Below are 21,588 nucleotides of genomic sequence, written 5' to 3'. Positions count from 1 at the left end.
AATATAGAGTTAATTGTTTATTATGATAAAAACACTTTAAAAAACTTGGTTTTGTGTGAGGGTAAGGTTAATTTCATAAGTCTTGTGTTTCCAGAGTTATCCTTGTTACCAAGCTGTGTTTCACTCTCAGGTGAATAACTGGTTATGATTGATTATAGTATATGTGTTAATCATGGTTGCCTCCTCATAAGCAGGAAATATTTTGAATAGTGCTGTGACAAGTAGTAAAAATGAACCTGAAAATGTTAATGTAGTAAATTGCACACAGAGAAATAGTTCTAATAGGCAAGATATTTAGAAGTTATGTACCTACCATAACATTTCATGTTAGTTGTCTTCTTCTCGCCTTCTTTCTTGCTGGATGGGTTCGGAGCCGATCCTCAGCTCCGACTCGGCCACTCTAAAAGCTCGAGAGCTAGTTCCACCGGCTCGAGGCTCCCCTATATCCCACAATGCTAGGCGGTAACTCCTCAGATCTCGTTTGAAAGCTAAGCCCAGCAGGGAAATTCCATAAAAGGAACAAAAGAAACTCCTCTAGGTCTGTCCAGGCTAGGGGGAAGGAGGTGGGGCCTTAAGAAAGAAGGCGAGAAGACAACTAACATGGAACGTTATGGTAGGTACATAACTTCTAAATGTTGTCTATCTCGCCTTCATTCTTGCTGGATGGGACCACGTCCCTAGCACCTTATCCCGGGTGGCCTATCGGAACAGACTCTTGAGTACAGTGGAACCAAAGTTGGCTCGGTCTCTAGAGGCCAAGTCCAACTTATAATGAGAAATGAAGGTATGGGGAGAAGCCCAAGTAGCTGCAGAACAAATCGAATCAATAGGCAGCCTATCTTGGAAAGCTATAGAAGTGGCTAAAGCTCTAGTTGAATGAGCCCTGGGTTTGGATGGCAATTGTTGATGTCTGATCTCATACACAAGGGTAATCAGAAGTAAGCCATCTAGAGAGAGATACTTTAGAAATTGGAAGGCCCATTCTACCTTCTGCATAAGAAACAAACAGTTGATCAGACTTCCTGAATTGTTTGGTCCTGTCTAAATAGTACCTAAGTTGGCGATGAACATCTAAAAAGTGTAACTTTTGTTCTGACCTATTGGAATAATTAGGAAAGAACACAGGAAGTTCAATGGTTTGATTCAAATTTGCCAGTGAAGCTACCTTGGGCAAAAGGGCGGGTTAATGCGTAAGGACACCCTATCCTTATGAAACACAAGATAAGGGGGTCGACTACACAGAGCATGGAGTTCAGAGACTCTTCTAGCTGAAGTGATAGCTACTAAAGAGAGTTTCCCAAGATAGTAACTTTATTGAACATGAAGCCAGGTTCAAAGGGGAAGAATTAAGGGCCAGAGCCAAGTTGAGATCCCATTGAGGAGGAGGATCCCTGATTGGTGGTTTGAGGAGAAAAACTCCCTTTAAAAAGGCTTTGCAGAGTTTGTGAGACATAATGGAGGACTCTGAGACTCCAACATGAAAGTTCGAAATTGCTGCCAACTGAACTTTGATGGTAGACGGGGACGAACCTGAGTGGAAAAGTTCGGCTAGAAAGTCTAGAACTGATTGAATGGAAGCAGTGAAAGGATCTATATTCTTTGACTGCGCCCAATAGGAAAAACGTTTCCACTTGCTATGATAAATCTTCCGAGTGGAAGACTTATGAGAGGCTATCAAAATATCTCTGAGCGAGATATCAGAGGAAGCCTGGCTAGAGTTGGAATTGGAGGAACCACGCTGTGAGGTTCAGAGAAGGGAGGGAGTGGTGCAACTGACCCGACTGATGGGTCAAGAGGTCTGGAACTGGGTCCAGATGCCAAGGTTGCTCCAGCAGATAACGGTGGAGAAATGGGAACCAAACCTGTCGAGGCCAGTAAGGGGCAATGAGGATCATGGAAGCTTTCTGAGCGATGGCTTTCTGTATTAGCTGAGATATCAGTGGGAAGGGAGGAAAAGCATACAGAAGTCCCCGGGGCCAATCGTGTACTACAGCATCTCTGCTGGGGTGGCCTGGTTGGAGAAAGAGGGTGAAAAAATCGTCGCACTTGCTGTTTTGGGGAGTAGCGAAAAGGTCGCAGCAAGGCCGGCCCCACTTTGAAAAACTTTCTCGAACACTGAATTCTTCAGAGACCACTCGTGAGGCATGAGAATAGCTCTGCTCAATTTGTCCGCAATCACATTGGACTTCACAGGAATGTGCGTTGCAAATAGAAACCACTGAGAAGAAATCGCCCATTGCCACAGTCTGAGTGCCTCTCGACATAGGGGGTAAGATCTGGTTCCGCCTTGTTTGTTGATGTACCACACTACAGACATATTGTCTGTCTGAATTGCTATAGTTCCCTTGGGAAGAGAGTCTTGTAAGGCTTGCAACGCTAGAAGCACTGCTCTCATCTCTAGGACATTTATGTGCAAGTGGCACTCGAAAGGTTGCCACATGCCTTGGACCGTCCTGCCCTGGTAATGCCCGCCCCCTACCCGATCAGTGAGGCGTCCGTTGTCACTGTAGCAACCGGAGGGGAAGGGACGAAAGTTCTCCCTAGGTGGAGCTGGGGAGATGTGATCCACCAAGAGAGATGATTCTTGCACGATTGAGTTATCCGAATAGGATGGGACATTGGAAGTCATTGGAAAGACCATTGTGTGAAGAGCATCCATTGTAAAATTCTCATATGGAAGCGAGCTAATGGTAGAAGAGGGATGGCCGCCGCCATAATCCCTAAAACCTTCAGGTTCAATCTGGCTTTGACTTGGTTGCTCTGAAAGACAAGAGAGACCTGTCTGTGTATGTCTGCTATTCTCTGCTCTGTGAGTCTGGCTGACATGTTGACTGTGTCTAGATTTGCACCTATAAAGGTAATAACACAAGGCGACAAGACAGACTTTTCGTAACTTATTGAAATGCCTAGTGTCTGACATGTGTGAAAGGTGTAGTCTCTGGCAAGAAGCAAAAAATGCTTGGTGGGGGCTGTAAGGAGCCAGTCGTCTAAATAAGGAAACACCTGGAATCCTTGTCGTCTCAGATGAGAGGCGACCACTGCCATGCATTTGGTAAACACTCGGGGGGCTGTAGTGAGACCAAAGGGCAGGGCTCTGAATTGGAAATGACTGGTTCCCAGCCTGAAGCGGAGGAACCTCCTGGAGCGTCGACTCATTCTGATGTGATAGTACGCATCCTGGAGAACTAATCGAGCACATCCAGTTGTCCCGCCCCAAAAGGGGTAGAATGGACTGCAGCGTGACCATCCGGAACTTTGTTTTCTTGACAAACTTGTTCAAGTTGCTGAGATCCAAAATGGGTCTCCAGTCCCCTGTTTTCTTTGGAACCAAAAAGAATTTGGAGTAGATTCCGGATCCTATTTGGTCTGCTGGAACTGGTTGAATGGCTCTTTCTGCAAGCAGCTTTGAAATTTCTAATGCTGCTTGCTCCCTTTGACTGGGTGGAACGTCTGGAAGGGATTTTTTGGATTGCTTTGGAATGAAAAGGAATGGGATTCTGTAGCCTTCGGAAATGATAGACTGTACCCACTTGTCTTGAGTTAGGGATAGCCAGGCTTCTGGGTACAGCGATAATCTTCCCCCGACTGCCTCCGAATGTGGACAGTTGGGCAACACCTCAGGGATGCTGAAAGGGCTTGTCGGAAAAGGATTCTCGACTGCCATGATTCTGCGGGCCCCCTCTGCCTCTAGGACAGCGTTTACCATTATTGTTCCCCCCTCTGCCTCTAGAGGGGAATAGACTCTGTGCGTCAGGCAAATCTCCCTGAGATTGTTTACGGAACCACATCTTTCCCCCTTTCTGGCCTTTGGGGTAAGGCCTAGAAGGAACAGAAAAACGGACACCGATGGCAGAGAGAGTTTTGCCATCAGTCTCGCACCTAGTCAGGGTTTCCTTCACTTGAGGACCAAAAAGGGATGATCCATCAAAGGGGGAATTAGTGAAGGACGCCTTGAAAGGGTCCGCAAAGTTACATAGCCGCATCCAGGCATGCCGACGCAAGGCTACACCTGTAACTGCCGCTCTACTTGCTCCATCTGCCGCATATGAAAGGAGGCGCATGGAGGAGTTAGTTATAGAATTAAGGGTCGCCAGCTGAGAGTTCATCCTATCCTGAAAACCCGCAGCTGTTGGGTCCTTTAACATTTCGCTCGCTTCCTTGAGCAAATCCCTCTGAAGACGAGTGAAATGACACAGGTAATTCAGCGAGCGCATAGTAAATGTCGCTGACGAGAACATCCGCTTCCCGTACCTGTCCATCGACCTAGACTCCTTGTTAGGAGGATGAACAGGCACCGAAGGATCAGCTAACTCCTTCTTGGTGGCCGCAGCCACCACCATAGCATCAACAGAGACACCTTTGGTTAAAAATTCCTTGTCCTTGGGGGCAGTGATAAATTTTGATGGTCTCATGGGGGTGGGTTCCACTGAGACAGGAGCTGCACAGGCCTTCTTTGCCACCACTTGCATAAAAGGGTCAAAGGGAGGGGACACCCAGGAGGTGGAAGGGCGAGAGCCAAACGCCTCAAGATACACAGATTCATCCTCTGAAGGGTTGAGGGCTGGCCAATTCCCCCTCTGTTTTAAGATTGAGGATGTCTGCAAAGGAGACATCTTCAGAGGGGGAATGAGGGGAACCTTCAGAATCCTCTAAATCAGTGTCAGAGGTGACAGACTCAGGGGAGTCAATGTGCTTCCTCTTGCACTGCCTCTTCCTAGGGGGCTCTCCTGCCGGGTCAGGAGAGGCCTCGGAAGAGGAGGAGATCCCCATTGGGGAAACTTGAGGAGCTGGCTCTCTACGGTCGGGGATGAGAGAGTGAGTAGAAATCACCGGAGGCACCGTGGAGGGAGGGGCGGAAGGAGCCGACTGTGGAGTTGAACCTGGTTCTAACACACTCCTCATGACCTCGAAGGCACCCCTGTCAGGCAGAGCCGGAGGTCTCTGCTCCGAAAAGCTGAAGACCTCCCCCGGCACCGACAGTGATGGCTCCGAGGCCGATGTCGGAGCCGAACTCACCAGCGCCGAAGCTCCGAGAGGGAGAGCGGGGTCGGACAAGGGTCCGATGCCACTCGCCCCCTCGGAGCCGACAAGGGAAGTCCGGCGCCGAGATTCTTCCAAGGAAGACATCGGAGCAGACGACGGCACCGAAGACAAAGGTATTGGTTCCGACGCCACCACAGTCTCTGGTCCGAGCCGCCCCGGCTCCAAACTCAGAAGAGTCAGAGGAGGAACATTTTGAGTAATGGGAATAGTTCTTGACTGTTGAGTCGGACTTTGAAGCATCTGGGCCAGTGCCTCGGACTTAAGAAGTTGACTCACTACTCTCTGAAGGTCATGATCCAATAGTCTGGAAGACCTAGAGGAGTGAGATCTATGGCTCCTTTCAGACAGCAAAGGTGATGCTGGAGCCGAATGAACGGAGCCGATAGATGGAGATCGTGACCTTTTCCTGGATGTCGGTTCCGACAATTTGATCGGAGCCGACTCAGTTACGTCTTTCTCGGCTACGGCCGGAGCCGAGGAAATAGTAGGGGCATGCGTTCGAGATTCATCGGCTTCGGCCGGAGCCAATGTTTGAACAGAATTTGGACCCCCAGAAGACGGCTCAGAGACTGGAGCCGAAGGTCTGGAAGGCTTAGAGGGTTTCCCCGAGGATTGAGTCGAGGGACCCTCAGGCTTCAATAAACCCCTTAAAATGAGTTTATTTTTCCGCTCCTGCAGGACTCTAGGGCTGAAGCCATGGCAAACAGCACATGAGTCCTGCAGGTGCAAAGGCCCCAGGCAGTATACACAAGAAGTGTGACCGTCTGTCAGAGACATCTTCTGACAGCACGAGTCACACTTCTTGAAGCCTGAGACCTTCGATTCTTTGGACATGTCCAAAAAAGAAGTCAAAGTGTAACCACAAACACACACACACACACCGATTACACTTGCAATATTTTTAAATTAAAAATTAGTAATTAACTTAAAATTAAGACCCTACAAAACACAGCCACTCCAACTACTAAGGTAGGGAGGGAATGGGCCTAAAGCCCAAGGGAATAAAATTAGCAAGTTTAGGAAAAAAACTGGGGAAACTTGACTATAAAGGGGAGTAAACTACTTAACTTTGAAAACTATGAGGAAAGCTAACTTAAAAAGGGGGACTATCTAAGATACAACTCAATATTTCAACTAACCTGACGAGCCGGTTGAAAAAGCACCTTGATCGCTGTAGCTGTTACCGCCTAGTATTATGGGATATAGGGGAGCCTCGAGCCGGTGGAACTAGCTCTCGAGCTTTTAGAGTGGCCGAGTTGGAGCAGAGGATCGGCTCCGAACCCATCCAGCAAGAATGAAGGTGAGATAAAACTTAACATCTAATGATTTATTTTAATGCATAAACATGATTGGAATTAATTTTATTGGAGGGCATGTTTGCAGGTAAGTTTATGACTCTAATCAGTGTTTTAATATACTGTTTTGTCAAGGCTGTATATTATATATTATACATGTATTCTTTATATTTATGGCATCATTTTTCTGCTTACCAAAATTTGTTTAGTTCAACATGTAGGTAACCTGATGTTACACCTTTATTTATGCAGTTTCCTTAAAGGAACACACTATTCAAATCCATTGCTTGCTGCTTCATTAAATTCGGTGCATCATGTGGTACATATCATTATGGCTAAGAATTCCATCCCATGATTGAGTGGCCAAAATAAATATATTTTGTGGCAGCCAGGTTTTCTGTAGTCTTTACTCCTGTATAGATGATGAGGTCATTTAATTTGAAATATTACAAATGATGGAACAACAGTGAGTAACTACAGTGTGAGGGAAACTGACTGGGGTAACATTCTTCATGTTTGTTTACACTAAATGTGAAGTTGGACTTGCAGTGTAAGAAGTCAACAAAACCTACTGAAATAACAGATTTTCATTGCTGCACATATACTGTAGGAAACAGAGTCTATATTTAAGATGGTTATCAAAATCTAATACATTTCCACCTTATTGGTTTTACATAATTTTAATGCAAGTTTTACTTATTAGATAAGAAAGATTGAAGGGGGGAATAAAATGAAAGCTTTTTACCACATAGTAAATTTACATGTAGAATGTTTTGTTCAGAATAATTCATTTTCCCTATTTCAAAGTCAGAAAATGTGAAATATATAATGCAGCATCTCATTGTTTTTCAGGAAAGGGGTGATTACCCTCCATTAATGCTTAATGTGCACTGTGTACAGTTTTTCTCTGTCAAACTTCAAGCACTCTGATGTAATAGATTGCATTTGTGTACCATTCTTTTCAGTTTCTACTGAATGTGCGCATTAATGTACTGTACTTTGTAAGCATATTCTTCGTAATACTGCATGAGAAAATTTTAACTTACAGGGTCACTGTAACAGTAAATCACAACATTTGTTTACCCACCTTAATTTTTGATTTAACCACCTTTTTAACCCACAAGAAGGTTGAAATGTACTAGTAGTGCCTCTTCTCTGTGAGGACCCATGTCCTTAAAGGTAGCAATGCTGAAGGTGTAAGACATACATACACATTGTTCATTGCTCTCTCCTATTCTTCTCTGTGTCTGACTTACTAATGTTCTCTCAGTTTATCCCTGAGGAAAATAAGCGCATAGTGGCTAACACTGTCTATCCTGCACTATTATTTAAGTTGAGTACTATTTGCAGAGTTGTAATTTTATAAAAAATGCAACTACATTTAGACATAATCAGAATGATTGTCTTCTCTCAGAGTTAATATAAAAGTGCTTGTTTTGCTGTGGCTACATTATTAAATTGAATGCTGTGGGAATTGTCTTAGATTTAATAAAGACATTAGACTTGAGGCATTTAAAAGCTTTGTCTTAATACCTTACTTCTACTTCATATTCTAGTAAGAAGCCCTCCACTAACTCTGCAGAAGAACAGAAACAGCTTTAAATGCTGAGTAATACTGCACACTTAAAAATTAGACACATTCTTCTTTACCAGCATCTAGTCCTCCCAAATAATATAGGAAAATAAGGAGGAGGCTGACTGAGAATGTGTATTATTGGGTACATCTTCTCCTCTTCCAGCTAAATATGCTGTTATCTCAAGAGAAACTAACACTGCAAACATAACCCACTACTTTTGATTGTAAATGCGTTGATAGGGAATAACTTTTTTAAAGAGCATATAAAATGCATGTTGCCTCCAGGGATATTTACTTGTCTTTACAGTCCAGCTATTTAGTAACCATCAGGGTTAAGTCATTGTTGATCAGAGACCCTTCCCCCTTAACATATTTGTCTTTGTGATGACTTCTTCTAGTACAGTATTTGTTTTATTCTGGATCAATTGACTACAAGTCTGTCAGACTCAAGATTCTTCTGTTTACATGCTTGCACTTTTCTTTTGCCTTCCTTGCTGGATTACTACCTACCCCACCACACCCTCACAAATTACCTTTCCAGCACAATTATTCAGGCCTCAGCAAATCATTGAGCAGGGATGTCAGGTCACAATCACAATCTGAGTGCGAGTGTGTGAGCCTGTGCTGTGTTGATTCAAGCATACACTGTATATTTGAAGCTCAAGTCTCACACACACACACACACACACACACACACACACACACACACACACACACACACACACACACACACACACACACACTTCTTGTTGATAGCTTTCATGTTCTATACACCTCCAGTCACCATTAGTGGCTATTACAGTGGCATGTATGCCCACCATTCAAATGTGAATTAGCTTCTGCATCATTGATTAACTCACACCCAAGCCATTCATCTCACTTTTGGGAATAAAAATCATACACAGGTTACAGGTAGCACTGATGGACATTCTCTGTTCCTCTGAGATGGTCTGTACAAGCTACACTATTTTGTTGCTGACACCTTTGGATATGACCTGATCTTGTACAAATATTATGTTTGACGTTTACAGATATTCAGTATATCAGCTATTGGATGACCCCTTGTCTACCTATTTCTACTACTATATCCACAGCAGAATCACGTACAGCTGAATGTAAGGTGTTGTCTTTACACACGTCAGAGCTTCTTAAAGTCATCTTTTCATAACCACCAAACCTAGAGTCCCACTTTCCCACTTCCTCCCCGGTAGTCAGCTAACCAGACTGCGCCCCCCCTTTTGCAAATTTCTGGATCCGCCACTGGACTATTATCCGGCATGCTGCCAAGTTTAATGTCCTGAGGTGGCTGTGCATGATCTGATTGTTTTGCTGGGACAGTAGTCGAGGTATTTGAGTTAAGGTCCAAGCTGGGTATAGAGATAAGTTTCTTAGTATTGGATACCAGTACTGGTGTGGCCAGTCTGGGGCAATCAGTATAATTTTTGGCTTCTCCCATCTGACCTTTAGTAGCACCTTGGGAGGAGAGGCAATGGAGGAAAAGCATATACTGACAGATTTTTCCAGCTGAAAGATAGGGCGTCCACCTTCCATGCTTGTCTGTGTTAAGTCCTTGTGCAGAATTTTTTTAGTTGGTAATTGAGAGGGGAGGCAAACAGATCTATGTCCGGGCATCCCCATTTCGTTATCATGCTGAAGACTTGTGGATCCAGCTGCCACTCATGAGGATCCATGAGGTTCCTGCTTAGTTCGTCTGCCAGAGTATTTTCCTTTCCTGGCAGGAATTGTGCCTGCAGATTTACTTGGTAAGTCAAAGCTGTGTCCCACAAGGTCATAGCTAGTCTGCAAAGGGGGTAGGAATGTGCGTCCCCCTGCTTGTTTATATACCACATGACCATGGTGTTGTCTGTCTTTATCAGTAGTTGTCCCGGATGAAGTAGGTCCTTGAAGGCTGTCAGGGCATTTTGAACAGCTAACATCTCTTTTTGATTGATATGTAGATGCATTTGGTTTGAGGACCATGTGCCCTGAATGCATCTTCCTGCCATGTGGGCTCCCCAGGCATAGCCTGATGCATCTGTTGTTAGTGTCTGTCTGGAGGTAATGTGAATAGCTGTCCCTTGTTCTAGTGACAAGCCTTTGCCCACCACCGAAACTCCTGCTGCAGAGGCAGGGAATGAGACTAATGACTGTTTTCAGGCTGTGGCAATGCTGAGTCCAAACACTTTTTAGGTACCACTGAAGTTTCCTCATATGCAGTCTTGCATATGGAATTAGTAGGATGCAGGATGCCATGAAGCCCAAAGCCTGCAGAATTTTTCTTGCAGTTAACTGGGCCTTTGTTGCTAACATTTTGAAATAGGTAGTCAGTTGCCTTTGTCTGGCGTGAGATAAGCCATCTGGGCAGTTGTATTCAAGCTTGCACCCAGGAATATTATCTCGTGTGAGGGTATTAGTTTTGATTTCTTTTTGTTGACTGTGTACCCTAGGCATGTTAGAAGTCTTTTCACAAACGCCAGATGTTGAAGAAGAATGTCCTTGTTCTCTGCTTGAATGAGACAGTCGTCCAAGTAAGGATATATTTGTATTCCTCTGTCTGCAGAATGCAATTATTGGTGCCAGGCACATTGTAAAGACCCTGGGCGCAGTAGATAAGCTAAAGGGCAATGCAGAGAATTGGTAATGCATTGAACCAGCCTTGAATCTTGGGTATCTTCTGCATGCTTGTCTGACTGGAACATGCAGGTATGCCTCTTTTAGATCTAAAGTCACAAGCCAAGCATTATTGCCCAGCATGGGCAGAAGCTGCTGCAAAGTCAACATTTTGAATTTTTGAATATCTAGGAAAGTGTTCGGAATAGACAGGTCCAGTATCGGCCTCCATGCCTTGTCCTTTCTGGGTACCAAGACCAGTCTTGAGTAAAATCCTTGCCCCTGCTCTTGCACTTGTTGAATGGCCCCCATGTCCGTGAGGGATGAGACTTGTTTTTGTGCCTCTGCCGATTGATTTTTTGGCAGATCTGGCCAGCCGTTTGCCTTTGGCAGAGTATGGAAATGAAACTTGTAGCCTTGTGACACTATGTTTAGAACCCACATGTCCTGGGTTACGATGTGCCAATTTTGAGCAAAAAGTGCTAATTTTCCCCCTAAGGGTGCTGCCAGAAGATAAGTGCTTGGTGCAGGCAGGGGGAAGTCATTGGGACTGTTTTCTGTATGTTTGTGATCTATCTTCTCCAGCTTTGGAGGGAGAAGCACCCCACTGTTTGGGCCTATAAGAACCTTGCGCCTGGGATCTGCCCCTTTGAGGTCTGTCTGACACAGGAAAGGACCAATTCTTTGTAGGCCAGTGTCTACTAAACCTAGGTGGCTGTACTTGTAAAAATTCTTTGACAGTTTGCATAGATTTAGCTTTGTCCTCCATTTTCTTTAACACCTCTTCGGCCTTAACACCAAACAAAGTATCATGCTGTAAAGGTGCATCTAGTCATTTAACTTTAACATGACCAGGCAGATTTTGTTCCTTTAACCAAGCATGCCTCCTAATTACAGAACCCGTAACTGCGGCCCTGCAGGAGGCCTCCAAAGAATCAAAACCACATTGCAAAGTATGTTTTCCAACTTGTTCTGCTGCATACAATAAATCCTTCATTTCCATGTTTCCTGCACATTCAGAATTTAACATTTTCTGTTTAAGCAATCCCATGACATGTTGCTGATACATAAGCATATGAAATTGACAGTTTAAGGCCCTTATAGCCAAAGTTGCATATGTGTAAACCTTTTTTCCCCATCTATCCAGTGCCCTTGAATCTTTGTCAGAGGGGGTTGGGTTTTTTGCAGTGGAAGCCTTAACTCCCTTTGGACCCTGTGAAATAGTTTCTGGGTCAGCAGCAGGGTTTTTAAAAAGAAATTTGTGCGAGTCAGGAACCCTGTAATATCTGTCAGGCTTAACAGGAGCTGGGGGGGGGGGGGGTAAGGAGTCAGGGTTCAGACTAGACTCCGAAAACACATCATCTACAATGTCGGCCTGTGCTGAGGTAGTAAAAGATAATCCCTGAGCCTCTTTTTAGATTCTGACAAATCTTGGCTCTCCCAGTGGAAATGCTCCCTCATGGTATGCAAGGTTTCCCCAAAGGAATAGTCCTCAGGAGGAGATGCTGAAGGTATAGATCCTACAGCATCAGAATCCTCATAGGTGGGAAGAGGATATTGCTGATCAGAAGAGGAATCAGAAGAAATAGAAACCTGATCTGCAGATTCATAGTCGGTGTTGTGCCTAGGCCTCTTATGAGGAGGGGGATGGGACCCCCTGATCAAGGTAATCAAGTCTTCGGCCATTTTGAGCATCTGTTTTTTGGGCATAGAGGCCTGTCCACGTGGCTCTTGAGTTTGTTTACTTGCTTTAGAAGGTGCTTTAGTCTTTGCCTTTGAAGCTGAAGTCGTTTTAATGCAAAGATGTTTAGGTCTGAATACACCCTCAAAAGCTGGTACCTGCTCAGCGGCTCCGGACGCATCTGAGGGATTAGCGACCAAGGCTCCAATACCTTGAGTATCCAGCGGCATGGCCGACTCCACGTGGGAGTCGGTAGCAGCCTGCGACTCTAAAGTAGCAGGTGTCAGGGGCTGGGAAAGCACCTCACTGAGAACCGGCGACTGGCTTAAGAGAAGCTTCGTTGTTGGTTTTGGGCCTCAGTTGATTTTCTCTATCCTTTTCTTTGCGTTTTTTGTAAACTCCGGTAGTCTGATGGCTATCCGACGACATTTCAGGGTAATTAAACCGGCATCCAAAAAAGTTTAAAGCAAAATCATACCGACGCTTAAAAGTGCATTGGTTAAATCTAGCACAAAACCGACAACCAGTAAAGTACAGTTTTGTACCTACCATAAATGTAGATGTCCGAACTGGATAGCATCTGCAGTCATAACAAGTGGGTTGTCCTGTCGTCAGGCAGCCCTGCAGTCGGCCGGATTCCAAAGTCCGGGTCCGGCTGATGTCGCACTCCACCCGACGTCATCTCTGTTGGCCTTCGGGTATAAAAGCATCAGCCGACGCCATTTTCCTCAGTGTTTCTTGCCCCAGATGCCAGTAGCCCTCTTGCAGGCTAAAATTTGGATAGATGCCAATGTTTCCAAATAGATAGAGGTAAACACAACAATAAGCATATGTGTACATATATACAAACAAATACACCATGAAAGACTCCCCCCAACAGCTAGCTATTAGGAGGGTGAACACCCTAGGAGTACCACAGAGGGGAAGGAGGGAGGGTAATCCTGACTGCAGATGCTATCCAGTTCGGACATCTACATTTATGGTAGGTACAAAACTGTACTATGTCCTTCATGGATGCATCTGCAGTCATAACAAGTGGGTAGAATACCATAGCCAACTAGGGGAGGAGGATAAAAGTAGATTATGGTGTGTTTAGGATCCCTTGCAGTACAGCAGTGGCAAACCCTGCTCGGGATCTGGAATATAGAGGCAAATTATAATGCTTGGCAAATGTATGCACGGAGGTCCAAGTAGCCGCCTCAATAATGTCTTTGGTTGCCACTCCTCGTAAGAAGGCTGTGGTAGTGGCTGTTGCTCTTGTAGAATGAGGTCTTATGTTCTGTGGAATTGGTTTTCCATGGAAGGAGTAACAGTATCGTATGCAATTTCCTATCCATTTGGAGATTGTCTGTTTGGAAATAGCTTTTCCTTCCCTTCCTGTTGCATAGGCTACAAAAAGTTGGTCAGTCTTTCTGCTATTTTTTGTTCTGTCCAAGTAGTAGCGTAGCTGTCTATGTACATCCAAGGTATGCAGTATTCTTTCCCTCTGTTTTGTGGGTTGGGAAAGAAGGTAGGTAGGTGGATTGCCTGGTTCAAAGATACTCTGGATACCACCTTGGGCATAAATGTAGGATTAGTCCTCATGGACACTATCTTGGTGGAAGATTAGGAAGGGTTGCACTGCCATTAAGGCCTGTAGTTCTGAAACCCTCCTTGCTGAAGTAATTGCCAGTAGGAAAGCAGTTTTCCATGACAGGTGTTGTAGGTCTGCTGTTGCTGCTGGTTCAAAGGGTGATAGTGTCAACTTTTCTAGCACAAAGTTTAAATCCCAAGCTGGTAATGGTGGTTTCCTTGGAGGTTTTACATTCTTGATTCCTCTGAGGAACTGCCTGAGCAAAGGAAAAACAGGTGGATCAAAGCTGTATTCTGCTGAAATAGCTGAGGCATGTATCTTGATGGAGGAGTAGGACAGGCCTGAATGAAGAAGTTGCCAGATACTCAGAATGTTAGGCATATCTATGTTTGACACATCTTTTCCTCTTCGGTACTCCAAATGACAAACCTTTTCCATTTTCCAGCATAGTTCCTTCTTGTTGAAGGTCTGCGTGCTTCAAGAATAATGTCTTTAACTCTTTGAGAAAGTTCTGGATTAGCTGCTGCTATGTGATGTTCCATGCAGTCAGTTGTAGCGTTTTAGGTTTGGATGTATGATGCTGTAGTTGTTCTGAGTTAACATCAAAGGCATCAGGGTATTGGCCACATATTGTTCCGTGACATGCTCTTCAGTAGTGGGTACCAGTGTTGTCTTGGCCAGTTTGGGGCTATCAGGATTATCCTTGGGCGTTCTTCCTTGATTTTTAGTAGTACCTTGTGTATCAAAGGAAGAGGTGGGAATGCATATGCTGTTAGGCCTTTCCAGTTGAAGGAGAGTGAGTCCACTTTCCATGCTAGTGGATGGAATGTCCTTGTGCAGAATTTTTTGAGCTGGTGATTGAGAGGTGATGCGAATAGGTCTATCTGTGGCATTCCCCATTTCTTTGAGATGGTCTTGAAGATGTCCGGTGCAGTTTCCATGGCATCGAAGTGGTTCTGCTTAATATGTCTGCTAGAGTATTGTCTTTCCCGGTACAAATATTGCCTGTAACTGAATGTTGTAGCTGAGTGCCAGGGTCCACAGCTCCAAGGTCATTCTGCATAGGGGTATGAATGAGTGCCTCCCTGTTTGTTGATGTACCACATGACTGTGGTGTTGTCTGTCCTTATCAACTAGCCCTCTTTGAGGAATGGTTTGAATTTTTGGATTGCCAGTTTTACTGCCAGCATTTCTTTTAGATTGATGTGCAGGTGAAGTTGATCCTGTGTCCACAATCCTTGCGCATTTGTCCAGCATGTGGGCCCCCATCCTAGGTCTGAAGCGTCTGTTGTGATGGTCTGGCTTGGTTGACATCTGCGAAAGGGTAGGCCTGGGTTTGACTGGCATGCCTGAGCCCACCATAGGAACTCCTGTTTTAAGCATGGAATTAGTGGGATTTCTGTTTCTAGACTGTGTCTGTGTTGGGACCATAAATTCTTTAGGTACCACTGTAGTTTCCTCATATGTAGTCTGGCAAATGGGACCAAGATTATGCATGATGCCATGAAGCCCAAGGCCTGCAGAAATTTTCTTGCTGTTAACTTGTTCAGTTTTGTTAGTGCCAAGAAGTAAAGTGGAAGTTCTTTTGTTTTCTGTAGTCAGGAATGCCATTTGTTGTACTGTGTCCAATTCAAGAATGTCCTTGTTTGGGATGGTATCAGCCTTGACTTTTGTAAATTGACTGTGTATCCCAGTCCTTGTAGCAAGTAAATGACCCTTTGTAAATCTGTTGTCAGCTTGCTTTTGTTGTCCCCTTGTAGCAGGCAGTCGTCCAGGTATGGGTAAATTTGAATTCCTGTAGTCTGCAATGGGCGATTACTGATGCCAGGCATTTTGTGAATACTCTGGGCAGTAGATAAGCCAAAGGGCAATGCTGAGAATTGATAGTGCTCTGATCCTGCAAGAAATCTGAGGTATCTTCTGCAGATTGGTCGAATGGGGACGTGCAGGTATGCCTCCTTGAGATCTAGAGTTACCAGCCAAGACTCCTTGCCCAGCATGGGAAGAAGTTGCTGTAGGGTCAGCATTTTGAATTTTGGGACAATGATGTATGTATTTAAGGTGGACAGATCGAGAATTGGTCTCCAACTTTTTCCTTTCTTGGAACTAGGAATAGTCTGGAATAGAACCCTTTCCTTGTTCTGCTATTGGCACTCTTTCCACAGCTCTCATGTTTGCTAACTCCATTATCTGGCGTAGAGCCTCTGTTTTTGATTTGGAGGTAGATTTGGCATTCCTCTTTTGACTGGTAAAGTGTGGAAGTGAAACGGTAACCTTGATCTATGGTTTGTAAAATCCACTTGTCTTTTGTTATGTAGTGCCAGTTCTTTGAGAATAAGGTTAACTTTCCGCCTAGAGGAGCTGCTATTTGTTCCCTGGTAGGCGGAGTTAGGATTAAGTCACTGTGGTTGTGCTGATGTAGTGGCAGTGGCTGTGTCTGTGCCTCTGTTGTTACCTTGCCACTGTCGTCCTCTGTAGGCACCTCCTCTGGGTTGGTTTCTGCCTCTGGAGCGTCTATTCCTGCCCCTTTGAAATTTTGTGGAGTCAGGAAAGGACCAATTTTGGCAGGCCAGTTCCTGCTAAACCTTGGGGTTGAACCTGCAAGAAATCTTTAACAGTTTGAACAGATTTTGCCTTTTCTTCCATTTTCTTCATAACCTGCTGGGCAGGTGTACCAAACAAACTTGTCTTGTCCATAGGAGCATCTAGCAACTTGGCTTTAACATGATCCGGTAAAGCTTGTTCCTTTAGCCATGCATGCCTTCTTATCACTGTGCCTGTCATGGCTGATCTAAATGAAGCCTCCAGTGCATCATAGCCACATTTTAAGGAATGGTTGCTAACCTGTTGTATGTTATTTACCATCTCTAATACATATTTCTTATCAAGAGATTCATCAGTGGTTAGTTTTTAGTTAACTGATCAAGCATAAACTCTTGGTATTGTATCATGTGAAACTGACAGTTTAAAGCTCTAGCTGAGAGAGTAGCTGAAGTGTAGACCTTTTACCCCATCTGTCTAATGACCTTGCTTCCCTTTCAGAAGGAATAGGGTTTTTAGCTGTGGTCGCGGCTACTGCCTTGGGACCCTGGGATATAGTTTCTGGGTCTGCAAGTGGGGCCTTGTAAAGGTGGTGATGAGTATCTGGCACCCTGTAAAATCTGTCTGGTTTGGCAGGGGCTGGGGTAAAGAATCTGGAGCGGAGCAAACATCATTAAAAGCATCATCCACCACAGATAGAACAGGAGGTATAGCTAAGGGCCTGTGCTGTGGGAGGTGCAGAAAGGTTCTAAGTCTTTTCTGGAGTCTGAAAAATCCTGTTGCTGCCATTGGAACTGTTCTCATGGCATGCAAGGTATCCTCAAAGGAGATTTCCTCTGGTGGGGAAGCAGCAGGAATGGATTCTTCAGCATCAGAAACTACAAAATTGGAGAAGGGAGCCTCTGGCTGGTCAGTTATGTCTGATTCATCAGCAGAATCATCAGAGGACACTGCCTCAGGGGGCTCTGCCCTAGGCCTCTTCTCTGGGGCTGAGAGGCCCTGTCGGGGTGAGATTGAGATCCTCTAATTAAAGAAATTAAATCTTTTGCCAAAGAAAGCATTTGAGAACTAGAAGAGGGCCTGGATGTGGGGGTTTAACAGGCACTGATTTAGTAGTCTTGGCTGGTTTAGCCCTGGCGAAGGCCTTAATGGACATGGCTGCTGGAGGCCTAGCAGCACCACGTGCTGGGGTAGAGACATCCAAGGGGATGGTGTCTGATAAGTCAACCACCGTAGTGGGTAAAATTTCTGAGGTCGATTCAAGAGTTGTAGCAGGGGCCTCAGTAGTAAGAATAGGTTCAGCTGTGCTTTGATCAGTTTTCTCGGTTCTCATGATTTGCTTTACCGTGGTTTGAAAAAAGCCGCGGATGATGTCGGTCTTTATCTTTGCGTTTTTGGAAGATTGGGTAGTCGGAGGATCCGGCGGCATAATGTACGCAAAATCAGTACGAAAAACTGTTCTGCAAACTCCGACCGGCGCCTAAGCGTCGGTTGAAAGAGGCACAGGCGAACAGGCTGCTACGTCGTGGGCTGGGCCTAAACAAGGCATACAGTAAGAGTGGAAATCTTTATGAGGTATTTGTTTCCCACAGGTTAAACAATTGTTAACTTTTTCTGACATCGGCTGAGGCAAGAAAGAGTCAGCTTTAGAAGTCTTGTAGTATTCGTAGAAGTAATCTCTGGATCCGACCGACTGGCACTTGCGAACAGCTTCTGCTTGGCGCAGCAGCGGCAAGAAAGACTGAGGAAAATGGCGTCGGCTGATGCTTAAGACCAACAGAGATGACGTCGGGTGGAGTGCGACATCAGCCGAAGCCGGACCCGGACTTTGGAATCCGGCCGACTGCAGGGCTGCCTGACGACAGGACAACCCACTTGTTATGACTGCAGATGCATCCATGAAGGACATCGTTGTGATCAGGGCCCTAGGCAAGGAATACAGTAAGAATGAAAATCCTTATGAGGTATTTGTTTTCCACAAGAAATACAATTAACTTTTTCTGACATCGGTCTGGAGCAAGAAAAAAGTTTCCCCAACGGGGTACTTAGATTTATTGAAGACTTCGGATCTGAAGCTCAAACACGAAAATCTCAGGAGTCGGCTGTTCGGCACTTGCGAACTGCTTCTGCTTCGGGCACAGCGCAGCAAGAAAGACTGAAGAAAATGGCGTTGGCTGCTTCTTATATACCCCTGACGTCAGGGAAGGGGCGACAGCAGCCGACACAGGACCCAAGACGTTGGAATACAGGCCGGTTGAGGGCAACCTGTCAGCAGGATTACCCAAATGTAATGACTGCAACAGTGAAACACGAAGAACATCCTTGAGTTAAAGTTCCAAATCTTCTCTGGTCTGGTGGGACTTCTTGGATGAGTCTTGGCTAACAGCTTTTGAATTTCCAAGCCTACTAACTACAGCTGAGTGGAACATTGGGGAGCCTTTTCTGTTTGGCTGGTGGTGTTTGCAAAAAAGGATGGAAATAGCCTCTGGATTTAACTTTTTCCACCCAAGTGTCATTTGTGATTGATGACCAGGCCTCTATGTGCAGACATAAATGCCCCCCCCCCCCCCAACTGCCTCTACAGTAGAGCAGTTGGGCAACCCTTCAGGAGCACTGAAAAGGGTTCATCTTAGAAAGAATATCAAAACCCTTGGTTTTGTGAACCAGCCCTGCCACAAGGATGCAATCTTCTATTGGAACTTCCCCTCCTTACCTCTGGTGGAAGTTTCCCCTTGTGAATCCTGGAAAGGGCCTAGTGACTTTTGGAACCACACCTTTTTACCTTCACACTGATACTTGGAATATGATCTCTGCAGGGTAGAAAAATGTATTCACATGGCAGACAAGTTCTTCCCCATCTTGCTTACTACAGGACAGCATTTCTTTCACTGCTCGGCCAAAGAAGGAATATCCAAAGGGTGCACTGATGAAAGACTACTTGAAGGGATCTGCAAAAATCACAGAGTATCCAGATATGTCTTCCTGACAGCTATGGTTGAATCCTCCGCCCATAAGGATGAACTTTACAGTATCCAGTTCCTTCCATGCCCGGTGAGAGACAAGATTTATGATGTTATCTGCCATAGGTGGTAACCCCAAGATGTAGACAGACTAGACCTATAGGCTTCTAGGAACACAGACTCCTTCTAGGAAGGGGGAGCAGAAGACTGTCCACATTTCTAGTTAAGGATCTCTAGAATGTCGCCAAAGGAGATGTCTTCTGATGGAGATCTTAGGACCCGTCTTCTGATGGAGATCTTAGGACCCCTCTCCTTCAATCAAAGTCAGTGTCTTCGGTTAAAGATTCCTGATGGGCAAACTTTGAGTCTCCTTTTGCACGACCTCTTCTGGGAGAATCTATTCAATGGGATGAATCTGGACAGGCATTAGAAGAAAGGGGAAGTTTATGCAGAGGAACTACCTGAAAGCTCAAATGGACAGGCTGTCCCTGCGGGATAGGCTGATGAGCTTCAGAACTCTGATCCAAAGGCAGTACAGTAGTAGGATCCAAAGAGACAAGAGGAGACTGGAGACTCAGGTGACAGAAAGCTTTCCCTACTATCTCAAAGGCAGAAGGACCAGGAGAAGCTGTTGCTGGCCTCACCAGAGCTAAAGCTCTAGGCACTGCTGAACCCAGAACCTCCCCAAGGCTCCTGCTACATAGGAGTCGTCGGACCTGACTTATTCAGTGCAAAAACACTACGTGGAACCTTGGAGTCAACACTATCTTCCCGGATCTGGCACCAAAGCTTCAGCTCCAAGACTCAGCTTGCTCTAGTGGGATCAGCCTCAAACAAATCACTGACGCAGTCAGAGTTGAAGACCTAGCTATCTTCAAGATCAGACACATCAACTCTTAGAATTATTGGATCTGAAAATCACTGGATGGATCAGAGAAGACAACTAAATGAGAAACCAGTGGGAGGCTCACACATCCAATGGGAGAGTGAGCTGATACCTGTAATACCCCCATCAGAAAATGAGCCCTGAGGAACTTTCTCATCATCCTATCCACATCTGCTTCAGACTCCAGGAGGACTTGACAGAGGATGATGAGACATTCTCTTTGGAGTCTCTTGTAACAGGGGTGATTGGAGCCATGGGGAAACAGGCTCTGGTGAAAAGTGAGGGATCCAACACCTAGGAGATTTGAGTGTCCCCGAAACTGAAACTGAATAAGTCAGATCCAACCTTTCCCTAACTTAGCTGGCAGCTCCAAGGCTGCAGCAGGTTTCAGAGAACAAGCAGGACAGCATTTTCTGTGCTCCCTTGACTCCAAAGGAGATTTTTGGTGAGGGTTTGAGCTCTGAAACAGGAGTAGTACTGGAAGAAGCAGATGCAGGCAACAAACTTTTTAAGACTAACTTGTTGTGACAATGGCTTAAGGCCAGAGAACTGAAACCTGCACAAATATAACAGGAGGTTTCAAGATGGGCTGCTCCCAAACAATACATACACACACACTCCCTGTGGGCATCTGAATTTGGTATCTTATGCCCACAGGAAGAGCACTTTTTAAATCCTGTTGGCTTTTTAGCCATGTTAACAGGCTAGAGAAGTTACAAAGATGTCAGCAATGGTGCATTAGAAATATCTAAGAAAGGGTAGGAAACTTTCAGAAGGAAAAGAAAGAAAAGGAAATTACCAACGATGGCAAAAACAGTACCCTAGTAAAAAAATGGGTAGGAAAAACTAACTCCTAATACAGAGGATACACACAATAACTGAAAAAGGAAGGAGGGAGAAATATAAAGTAAAAATATAGAAATTCTCTAGTTTAACCCACAGTAGAACCCCCCCCCCCCCAAAAGCTCAATACAGCGTGATTCACATCTGAAGTGCAGGCACAGCAAATGAGATGTACAGCATTACAGGGCTATGAGACATTAGGGGTAAAGGGAAAAGCTTGAGTCTTGCAACAGAGACCCTACGTTAATAAATCCGAGCCAGAACAGGGACCACACAGTGATGACTGAAAATGACAGCATCAGATCCTGGGCAATTATTGGGGGGAAGATGGGTACTCAGCTTTGAACACAAGACCAGAAGTCAGACTCAGCCCAAAGTAAACTTCACTACACAGAGTATTATCAGCAATCGAAAGGAACACATACAACTCATTTTTCCAAAGAGGCAAGAACTGAAGTAAGTGTACGCCAAAGTTACTTTTCTTAAAGCCTTCTGTTAATACTAGATCAGCAAGGAACCACCCCGCATACCATTCACAGAGAACAAAACAACCACAGAAAAATCTGGCAGGACTAGTACA

At 45.1% G+C, this 21,588-nt stretch overlaps 1 protein-coding gene across 1 annotated transcript in view; it reads right to left on the bottom strand.

The window, feature by feature from the left end:
* The window catches only part of RANGAP1 (Ran GTPase activating protein 1), a 1,872,200-nt gene that overhangs the window by 1,102,352 nt on the left and 748,260 nt on the right, over positions 1–21,588 (bottom strand). The gene's annotated exons all lie outside the window — the stretch shown is intronic.

Source organism: Protopterus annectens, chromosome 1.part1 (assembly GCF_019279795.1).
Source record: "Protopterus annectens isolate FY-2018-M chromosome 1.part1, PAN1.0, whole genome shotgun sequence".
In the NCBI taxonomy this organism is placed as follows: Eukaryota; Metazoa; Chordata; order Ceratodontiformes; family Protopteridae; genus Protopterus; species Protopterus annectens.
This window is presented reverse-complemented; position numbering and strand designations above follow the sequence as displayed.